Source organism: Dipodomys spectabilis, unplaced genomic scaffold (genome assembly GCF_019054845.1).
Source record: "Dipodomys spectabilis isolate Male_0828 unplaced genomic scaffold, ASM1905484v1 ptg000507l, whole genome shotgun sequence".
In the NCBI taxonomy this organism is placed as follows: Eukaryota; Metazoa; Chordata; class Mammalia; order Rodentia; family Heteromyidae; genus Dipodomys; species Dipodomys spectabilis.
Genome location: NW_024871184.1, coordinates 2,421,530 through 2,433,448, shown reverse-complemented (window position 1 = coordinate 2,433,448; position 11,919 = coordinate 2,421,530). Strand labels below are relative to the sequence as shown.

General features: G+C 34.5%; 1 non-coding gene across 1 annotated transcript; it reads right to left on the bottom strand.

The window, feature by feature from the left end:
• Positions 1 to 8,012: 8,012 nt before the first annotated feature.
• On the bottom strand, positions 8,013 to 8,119 carry LOC122099276. The gene has a single exon (XR_006145896.1). It is a non-coding gene; the product is annotated as a U6 spliceosomal RNA (small nuclear RNA).
• Between the last annotated feature and the right edge of the window lie 3,800 nt (positions 8,120 to 11,919).

Genomic DNA, 11,919 nt, shown 5'->3' with positions numbered 1-11,919 from the left:
GATAGTTTAAATCCCAACTCTTGTATGTGCCAAAAGTTCTAATTGGGAGTAACTTTTGTGCTGACACCACCTACATGAAATTCATCTTCTCAGGAAAAGTTTGTAAACCTAAGAGTGTGTTTCTATTGATATCTGTCTGAAGGCCTGCATAGGTATCTCAGACATTGTTAGGATTACTAGAGATCACCTTCCAAAGCCATTCATAAAGATCCTTTTGCAAACCAGAAGACTAAAGAAGCTCCACTGCTGTAGCCAGAAAAATGGTCTGTGCATTTGTCAAAAGTTAAAATATTGTTCTTAACCTCTTTGTAAAATAGGCTAAGTTTATAGGTTCCTGGCTAGGTAGGATCAACACTCCTGAGTCAGCTTCAAGAAGTGACAGAAGATGAATCTTTGCCCATCATCCCTTATTAAGAACAAGGGAAAATATTCACTTTTTTAAAAATGTGGCAAAATAGACAGAAGGAAAAGGCATGGGAAATAATAGTACAGGCCTGAGTCCTCTATATCTGCTTAGAAAATCCTAGCTTTATTAAAAGATCTATTTGTTTAAAAAGTTGTCATCTTGGTAAATTGTCCTGGGCTATTGTGTAAATTGTCTTAAAAACTAGTGGAGTCACAGCTTGCCAAACGTATGCAATGTATCCTTACCAGTCTATGTAGGAATTTGCAGTCCAGCACGAGATGTGACAGCCCCTTGGAGCCACTGAGAGACCCTGCTGCTGCTGCTGCACATCCTAATGGGTAAAGTTCAACAACAGCCTGACAGTTACCTGGAGGAAATCTACATCATCACTCAGATCACCTCCACCGTGGTAAAGGTAGACTGCACTCCTGACTGATTTCATCACCTGAAAATGCTTCCCGGTTGAAAGCTGCTACAACTAAGATCGTGTGGGACATTCTCTTGGTAATATGCAGTAATTCTCTATACTCCCACAGTAGATATTGGAAACGAGGATATCACTGGTTTGCCTTAGCCTTTGGAGTCTAAAAGCCACACAAATACATTAGTTTTTATTCATCCTAACTTCAATTCAACTCATCTTTCTAAAAATAGTTTTTAGTTTCACTCATTATCTTGTCTTTCTTGTAAACCTAACCCTAACCCTCACCGTAATCATACTCTAATCTTAATATTATTAGCAGTTTTCTATTTCACATTCATCCTAATTCTAACTCTACTTGATATTCGAAGATTTACTTTGTTTGACCCTAAATTTTCAGTTTCCCTAATGCTTACACTAAGCCTAGCTGGAACTAAAACCTAACTTTCACCCTAATGATAATCCAATTCTAATGTTTAAGAAAAATACTCTAGCTTTTAATCATTCTAATGAATACTCCAGTTTTCACTCTGGAAATGAGTTTCAGTTTGCCCTAATTTTCATAAATTTTCTGACTCTACCTCGAAAGTTATCTTGTTCCCTAACAGGAGTCATTATATTACTTGTCCTCACATTCTCTTACCAGGAAAAATACTGTAGTTTCCATTGATTCTGCCTTTTTCTGAACCACTGTATCTGAAAACAGTTTCAGATTTACTTACCATCTAGTCCATTACTTAACGCTAACTCTCAACCTAAACCTGTCTGGAAAACTCTCATTAATCGCTACAAGAATGATCACTGAGAAATAAATATAATGATAATGTTCTAGTTACTATTCAGCCTCATATATTTGCTTCTACTTGTTAGTGAACACAATTTTATACTAAAAGCTTTATTATTCGTAACAGTAAATATAATCAGAAGAAAATATTGACCCTAATCTTAATCCAAATTATATGACAATACTAACACTAACACAAGTACACTAGTTTTCACTCATCCTTCCAAACATAGGTTTAAATTTTTCCAATATCTTAGTCATTTTCTAACCCTAAACGTAATCTTTCTTAACTGGAACATTGAGAGTAACCATTAGCCTAATTGTGAGTAGATTCTAATATTAATAGCAATACTCTAGTTTACATTAATTCTAATTCTTACCAGGCTTATATTAAAATTTACCTTCAATTAGACCCTCATTTTTTTTCTCCTTCACTCTAAGCCTAACCATGGCTGGAATCCTAACTAACCATTACCTTGACACTAATCCTATCCCAATTCTAAAATTTATGAAAAATGCTCATTTTGTGCAATCCTAACTGAAATTCCATTGGTAATTCTTGAAATAAATTGTAGGTTTTCTGTAAACTCTACAGATTTTTCATTCTTAACTCTGAATGTATTTTGTTCCATAACAGGCATCATTATACCCATTGATCTCAAATCTTCATTTTATGAAATACATTGTACTTCCATTATCCCAGCTTTTCCTGAATTCCTACAACCTAAAAAAAGGTTCAGCTTTACTTAATATTTAACATTTCTTTTTTTTTTTTTCCTTTTTGTCGGTCGTGGGGCTTGCACTCTGGGCCAGGGCATAATCCCTGAGTTCTTTAGCCCAAGGTGTGCGTTTAACCAATTGAGCCACAGCACCGCTTTTATGTTTTATAGTGGTTAATTTGAGATAAAAGTCTCATGGACTTTCCTGCCTGGGCTACCTTTGAACTGCGATCCTCAGAAAATAGCTTCCTGAGTAGCTAGGATAATAGGCGTGAGCCACTACTTTAACCCATTTCTTTACTCTATCCTCAACTTCGGTTAACCAGAAACCTAATCCAAATCACATTCTGATTTAACACCAAATGGTTGATGTAAGAAAAATTGTCTAGATTCTATTCAATCACATATTTTTTGGCTTCTAATTCTAATTGGAAAACTAAAATTCACCTTAAAGCTTATCTTTCCCTAACCCTAACCGGAAAAAAAAGTATCTCACACTTTAAACCAAATTATATCTGAATATTTAAAGTAACAGAGACTGGTTTTCATTCATTCTTCTTAAAATATGTGGCAGTTTTACACAATGTCTTACAGATTTTTCTCATCCTGACCCCGTTCTAACTGGCACACCTTTCCTAATCCTAAGCCTATGTATAACCGAATCATCATGTTAGTAGCAAGCCACTTTTTTCATATTTATCCTAACTCTTGCTCAGCGTGTAGGTCTAACTTTTACTTGCATTTTGAACATAAATTTTTAACTGTTTTTCTATGTCCTGTCAGGTTTTATTTTTCATTATTTTTAAAATTTTTATTTTGTTGAAAAGATGCTTTAAAGAGGGATTAGTTACATATATAAAGTAAGGAATACGTTTCTTGTTGAGCATTGTTACCCCTTTCTTTCTTGTTCTCTCACTATCCCATCCCTCCCCACTTCTCATACCTTTCCCTTCCCATGGTATAAACTTCATTTTCAACATAGTGTCTTGTGAGTATCATTGTTGCAATGGGTCATCCTGTGATGAACCTAAATTTTCTATTTCTCTAATCCTAATTCTAATTCTGTCAGAGATCCTAACCCTAATAATAATAATAATGATAGCTCAATTCAAAAGTTAACAAAAGATATTCAGGTTTTTATTTATTCTATTAATTCACTGTGCATCTTGAATTAACTTGCAGTTTAGCTTAAATCTTCCAAATTAGTTTATATGTGCATATATAAAGATGTAATTTTATGTGAAAAACAGAAGATCTTTGGAGGAAGGAGTAATGAGAAAGAAATAGAGGGAGTATAATCAAATACCGTTAAAGATTTTATGGAATTGTCACTTCTGACAATTAATATCTATTAACAAAATAACTAAAAATTAATAAAGAACACACTGCCTTCTAATGTTCTTTAAGAGAGCCATGATCTATCTTCTGAAAAAAAAAAACTCGTGTTAGATAAACTTTGTCCATGCATAATTTATATTGTTTGCCAATTATTTAACTTAATGAATAAAAAATTATCAAATAAGATTCCATGACAAAAAATATAAAACAGTTACTTAGCAATTGTTTGAGAAAAAGTTATTGTCATGAGTTTTAAGAAATGGAATTGCTATTTCCCTACAAAGCAATGACTTAGGTTTACTAATCTAGTATTTGTAGTAAGCTTAGAGAACATAATTGGCATGAAAAACAACTAACTGTACATCTTGTTTCTTGAATGAGTGATATTTTAAACATTGTCTTTTATTCAAATAAATACTTAGGTTTACATTTCAAAGTAAGTTCAATTTTATCTCCTTTCAGAACAAGTACTTACCCTGCAATTAAATGTACTAGCATATTCAGGTATTTAGAAGCTAAATTTTCTATGTTTTATATGTAGCTCTACATATTCAGAATGACATGATTTTTTTATTCATAAATGTCTAACGTCAGATTTTTGCTTCATCAATATAAATTGTCTCATTAGGTTGTAGTGAAGGCTCCAGTAACCAGAGTGGTCAAAACCATTTCCTGAATTCTAAATTTTAAATCAAATCATTTTTAAGCTTTGATAATATCATTTATTGTCTCTTGAGAGCAATTAATCTAAAACAAATACTACTTTTAAACATTTCACTCACATTGTAAAGAATATTAACATAGGTCATAAAAAGACTAATTATTCCAGACTCATCATATTTGGTGATCTTAGTGTGAAGAACGCAGAGAGTAGAAGGTTCTTATATTCAATAAATAGTTTTGGTTAAATTAAGTCATATATCTGGATTTCTAATTTGGAGGTTAATCACATGGAAACAGGAAAACAATAAAAAAAGTACTTTGGAATCAACAGAAAAAGATATTTGTGCATGTACCACAGTTGCTTTATTTGTTTGTAGGTGAACACTGGACTTCGATTTCTATCTTAGCTGTTGTTGTGAATAACAATTAATTACAGATATATTTATGAGTTACCCAGAGAGAAATAATCACACGATTGGTGGGACAGATCATATTTCAACTTTGGATTTCTTTAGAAAACTGCATACTACTTTCTACAACGAGAACACTAACCTGTATTTTGACCAAGAGTGTCGAAAATTTCCTTTTCTCCACACTGTCGCCAGCCAACATTATTACATTTTGAGTTTTTTTAAAGGGCAGGTTTTTACTGTGTGCAGTACCCAAGACTGGCCTTAAACTCAAATCCTTTTACTCCAACCTCCAATCACTTGGAATTACCAGTCTTTACCTCCACACCTGGTTCCTTGGATATTTTTTATGAGTTATAATAGTTAAGAAGTAGTATCAAAGTAATTTTGAATTGCATTTCTCTAATGACTTCTGCTCACAAAGCATTAAGCTAGCACAGAAGTTGTATTAAATACAAATTTGTAAATCCACAGGCAATTTTCAGGGCTTTTTGGAAAACATGTCTATTCAGAACTTTTGTCCATTTTTAATCAAGTTTCTTGTTAATCTCATCTTTAATCTCTCTATAGAAAATCAATAATTAATTCAAGGTAGTAGAAAGGAAAAAAGTTAAGCAGCTCCTAAAATTTTAAAATTTTTAATAACATGATATTGCTTAAATCATTTTCTGTAAACGCTTGAGACTATGTAACTCAATTTAGTTAGACCTTTTACAAGGCTATATATATTTTATTTATTTTACTTTGATTGTTCTTTCCAAAGCCTGTACGGCTAATTTCACTTGCTTTCTTTCAGTCTCATGTAGTACAGATTTCAAACTGAAGAATAAATGGAAGGAAGCAAACAAAAAATACAGTTCCCCTCATCTGATGATGCCTCTACAAGAATGAGGAAAGTGTTCATCCTTCTAAGGACCTATGATAAAATATCAAAAAGACATTTTATTCTTCTAGGTCTTCCTTATCTTTGCTATGTAACTTAAATGATGTAAAACACAATATACTGCTCAGATACTTTTATGTTTTATCAAGTTTGCATATTTTTATATGGATTTCACCTCAGTCTACAACATTCCTTCATTGTTCTGTCTCTGATATTTTTACACTATCACGACATAAGATAACCAGTTTGATTTACAGCATGAGAAGTTATCCACCTGGCTTCCTTGGAAGCTGAGCATGGTCAATAGATATTACTTCTGGTTGCTAACACTACATGTAATGGTTTCTGTACTACTTATCATATTCTAATTAGTATTTAAAAAAGAATGCTGGCTAAACTCAAAGGTCATTCATAGGTTTATGTTAAGTGTTTCACAAGTTTTATTCTCTTACTTCTTAAGATAACATTTGGTATAATGCTAATGTTATTACCATTGTAGTGTTGGGAAAAATTGTAGTAAAAAACTGTAAGTGCATGGCCCAAAGATACACACAGTGAGGAAGGAAATGAGTCAAAGTTTCCAAAAGTCTTTCAGCAATACCAAAAAGGTGGGTAAAATCTCTCCATTCTCTTATACTCTCAATTCAATATTCATATTGTCCAAGAAATAATAGCATAGCAAATATTTCCCATGGTGATTGTTTTCTGTCACATTTTTGTCTTCAACACAGACTGTGTTGGTGACATTAGGTTATCATGCACAGAGCTGAGCTTACAAATTGAGGTCTGAAGACAGCCAAATTTCTTCTGTCCCACAGTTCCAGTTTCTTTTTTAAAAAGTACTAAAATTTTTAAATATCATCACTTACTATCTTTTAACAATCTCCAAACGAATTAAATTGACATATAATCACTCAAAAGGCTTTCAAATTCGGTGATGATTAAACAGGCCCCCATGAAGTAAATTTTCTTTTACTTTTAAAATTGTTCTAAAAGCCTTGTGCTGGCTGGTCACACCTATAATCCTATCTACTCTGAATATTTGCTCAGGAGATTGAGATCTGTGGATAACACTTGGGAGCCAATCAGGGCCAAAAAAAAAACTTCATGAAATTATTTTTCAAAATGTTTAATGAACTAGCAAAGAGCCAAGAATTGAGATGTAGCTTATATCGTAGCTCACCAATCTAGATAGGAAAGGCCTAGCAAGGCCTTGAAGCCCTGATTTAAATTCTGAGCATTCCAATATACATGCATGGTGTTCTCATGCACATGCGTGTATGCTTGTGCGCTGCCGCACTCACACACACACACATTTATTCAAATTACCTTCATATCAGTGTTCTGAATTAATTTCTTTGTTAACAATATTATATGGGTAAAATAGAGGAAATAAACTCTTCCATCTAAGAACATTTTTATATGTTTTTTTATGGTAATAATACTGTGCAGAGGGGTCACATTTACATGAACAAGGAAACTAGTAAGTTTCCTAACAAGCATTGTTACCTCCTTTATATTTCCCCTACCATCCCTTCCCTCCCACCTCCACAAGTACACTCCCCTCCCCTTTCCTTCCTCCGCCTAAATTGTAAAGTTCATTTTTCAACATAATGTCTTGTGCATCTCATTGTTACAATGGGTCAACCTGTATCGCTATTTGAGCATTTTTTCCCTTCCCCTCCCCAAATTAGAGAAGCATACATACAAGATGTAAGTGTACCAACTTCAAATACAGAGAAAACAGGGGTTATAGTGTGGGAAGAAACATACAAAAAACAAAAAAAATGACATCACACATTATAAGTACGTTAGAAACAATAGCAAGAATCAAAAAACCACTTGTGTCCCTATCTTGGGGTTCAATTTCTTTAACATCATCTTATCTGGTTATATGCACATGTCTTTTGAACTTTTCTGCTTATCCCAGACATACATTCGTTATTGAAAATAAGGGAAATCATGGGACCTATATTTCTTTGGACTTGGCTTACTTCAGTCAATAAATTTTTTTCCAAGTCTTTCCATTTCCTAACAAATTGGGCGATGTCATTCTTTCTGATGGAGGCAAAGAATTCCATTGTGTATATATAACACATTTTCTTGATCCATTCATCTAACGGGGGCATCTGTTTTGGTTCCATATCTTAGCTATCGTAAATAATGTTGCAATAACCATAGTTGTGCTGGTAGTTTTAGTATGGTCTTTTTTATGATCATTTGGATAAATCCCCAAAAGTAGGATTACTGTGTTATAGGGGAGTTTTATGTGGAGTCTTCTGAGGCACCTCCATACTGCTTTCCAAAGTAGTTGAACAAGTTTACACTCCCACCAAGAATGCAGTACGTTTCCCTTGTGGCCACATACGTTTCAGCATCTGTTGCTGTAAAAATATGGAACGCTCCAAGACTTTGCATGTCATCCTTGCACAGGGTGCATGCTAATCTTCTCTGTATCGTTCCAATGTTAGTGTATGTGATGCTAAATTGAGCACAGAACAGTTTTTATATATAAAGTATAATTTTTAATTGATTTTATTAAGCTAGGCAATTCAACAAAAAGTAAGTTCAAAAGAATTGTTGTGAAATTATAGAATCATATATTTCTTACATAAGCACACATTTAAGAATAAAATCAAGATAGACATGCCAAAAACAAAGTAATTCCAGATATTTGTAGTTCAAGAGATGTGTAGGAGGAGAAATTCAATTATTCTATACAAGGCACCTGTCAAAATGAACATTGCAGCAAGTGTTAAGGTTTGTTAAAAGTTTTAATGTTTTAAATATGCTTAATTTTGGGATTTTGCTTATATATGCCAAAAATAGGACTGTTTGGCAGGTATAAAACTTTTCTGTAAAGTATTTAAGATTTATGATAGCAGACATTAAGTACTAAGTATGTACATTTCAGAGTTTATGGAAACTTTATTAATGAGAAGTTGCAAAGTCTTTGTGTAAAGGAGCAGAGTGAAGAGTTACGACTTTAACTACACAGTTTCTGTTAAAACTTTAGTGATTCCTTACTTTATTTGTTAGCAAGGAATAAATGATGATATAAGCCATAATGTACACATGTATGTTACTATTCACACGCATACATATTCTCATGTATACATGCACTCATGGAGAAAGACACATAATTACAGCCAACACAAGTTTCACCAGTTGTTGAATATGCCTTAAAAGGAATAATTGGAACAATATATGTTGAAGATGTATTTGTCCCTAAGAGTTCATTTTCCACTCTTCTTATCTCTTAAAACTGGTAGTTTTAGAGAGATTTGACTTTCAAAATGCAGTACAAGTGATAGCAAGTCACTTGGAAACCTCAGTAAGTATAAGTCATATGGTGTCTCCCTGCTCCTCACGGAATGCTTACTCTTGTAGACATTCTCAACAACCAAAATAGCAGGAGAATACCCTGGTAAAGAGTAAAGTTATAAGGCTTTAAATGGCATCCTTACTTGAGCTCTTTTTCCAACAACCAGCATGAATTCCTAGGCAGATGAGTGAGTCCTCAGAAAACTGGACTCTACATATACATTTAACTAACCCATGTGAAAATTCCTAGGTGAGAAATGCTGACTGAGGTCTTGCTAATTTCCTGCCGAAGAAAATAAGAAAAAAAGAAAGTATTTTTAATGTTTTAAAGTTTGAGAATAATTTGTAACCTATCAATAAATGTGTAGAACACAAATACCAACTGACAAAAAAATGATGGCATTTCATTTATGTGCTCTTGGACTTGGGCAGTGATTTTAGATGTGTCTACACAAGTAGAATCAGCATAAATCAAGCCAGCATGTCTTCATTTAAGATATAAGGAAAGGATACTGGTTGACCCATTGTAACAATGAAATATACAAGACATTCTAACAGAGGATGGGTGAAGGGGGAGGTGGAGAGGTGTGAAGGGAAGGGATGGTAGGGGAAAAACAAAGGAGGGGGTAACAATGCTCAATAAGAAATGTACTCATTACCTTACTTATGTAAATGTAACCCCTCTGTACAGTATTTATAATAAAAATATATGTTAAAAAGATACAAGGAAAACTTCTGTACTTATATGAAGTTGTATTTGTCACTCAATATAAGTAAGGTATTGGTTTTAGGACCACAGGCTTATTACTTTGGATACTCAAAATCTCTACATGAACACAGTATATTATTTACATCAGAATCTGCCCACAATCTGGCGCAGTATAATTGTTATGAGAATTTTTACTACATTCCATATTTGTAATGAAAACTAAAAGTATATGCAATATAAACAGATACAAATTTTTTCAGATAAATTTTATATGCAGTTTGTGGATGGAATTTGGAGAGCAATTTTGAAAAGCACAAATTTCATCAAAAAGACCAGTCTGAAAATTGTAACAAGGAGCTAATACAGCATCATTGAATAGTATGGAACTCCAAGGAGAAGTACTTGAATTGAGATAATATCAGAAAGTGTAACAACCCAAGGTCTTTTTAGAAATGCAGCTGCTAGATTTCTCATGTAGAGCTTTCATAACAGTTTGTGAAGCACAAATCAGAACCTCACTGAAGTGTAGATGGTTTTCTCTCAAATTTCTGTCATGATCAGTCATTATTAATCAACATATAGCTAATCTTGAATAATCCTCTAATAAAATGTTGATGGAGTTTTTATATGCAAAAACCTCGGAAGGCTAACTTTTTCAATTAGGACAGACTGTATTCTATGATCCAGCCGAGAGAAAACTAGGTAAGCATCTATTTACAACCTTCTGAATAATTCTGATTCTGCCCACATCACTTATCTATCCATACCTGTGCACGAGTGAAACAATTTTAAAAGAATTTATCATTTAAAATTTAAATTTATGGTTCCAGGAAGATAGCGAAGGAGAAGCTGGAAGCTTAACTAAGCCAAAGAATCACACCAAATGTGCCATCACAGTACAGAGAGTTAGGCCAGAGTGGGAAAATCCAGGCAAGTAGACAAATCTGAGCACTTGCCAGCAGCCATGGTTGCAGCTATGGCGGGGGCGGTGGCGGCCATAACCACCATACCTGAAACACAGAGTGTCTAGGATAAAGGCGCCAGATGCAGCAGGTGAGAGGATTCTACTCAATACCAGCAAGAACTGACAAGGAGCAGACATCTTCATCCTTCATATCGCAGATCAGAGATCACCCAGGAACCAGACTCCTGTGTGAGTAGAAGCCTGATCTCCTCACTCCTTCTCAGGGAGCAGAGAAGGGAAGGCCACCCCTCCCTGCCCACTACCGGAGATCTCCATCTTTGATACTGGCAAAGGCCTGGCTGAGCAGCTAGCTCTAACTCAGTCCTTGGATGAAAACAAACAGTCACTTAACAGGTCATAGGAACCTAACCTGACCTGCCAGGCTCAGCTCCACTCAGGGAAAATTCACGCATCCCGGGCCTACACCAGCCCCAGGAGTGGCTTTCTTCATTGGGTAAACAGAGCCAGAGGCTGATCCTCCCTAGACAATCAATTGAAATTCAGTAACAATAAACCCTGAGAATGGCTGCTGGCTAGGCTCTGTGACTGCCTCAGAAGCTAGGCCTCAGGGAAAAGCTACTGTTTGCTGAAAGGCCTCAACTCTACCCAGAACCTAGCCCCATCACAGCATCTCCAAACTAGAAGAAACAGCCATCTTTTGTGATACTCAAAGCAGATCTCCCTCCCATTGAACTAGCCTGGGAGGAGGATGACAAAATCCTGGGTAAATCAAAGCATTTTTCTGCCTGCTCAAACAAACTGACTTAAGAAAACAACCAAGCTACAGGAAAATCAAATACCACAAGCAGACCAGAGATTCCAACAAGAGACTGGTTATGGACACAAGGGAGATACAGGATCATCCCTTCTCATCCCCAAAAAGCAACGAACTTTTTTTGTCATCTTTTATTAAAATTGTTTTAACATTTTTAATTTTTAACTTTAAAAAATTGTTTTCTATTAACTTTTTTCTTCCTCATAATTTTTATTTTACAGGTATACGTGTGTGTGTGTGTGTGTGTGTGTGTGTGTGTGTGTGCTTTTTTTCCATTTTTGTTTACCACTACTGACCTTTAGATCCTTTTTTCCTTTCTTTCTCATTCTTTTCACTTTTTTTTCTCTTTCGTTCTTCTTTGCATGATTTAGTCGCATTTCTGCTCACTCTCAGATATACCTGTCGTCGATTATTAGACCTTATCCCCGATTGTATACACACTTAATCCAGAAATTTATTACTGAATTCAAAACCTCTTAGACTTAACTTCTTTAATAGCTGTACTACCTCTATATACCTATAT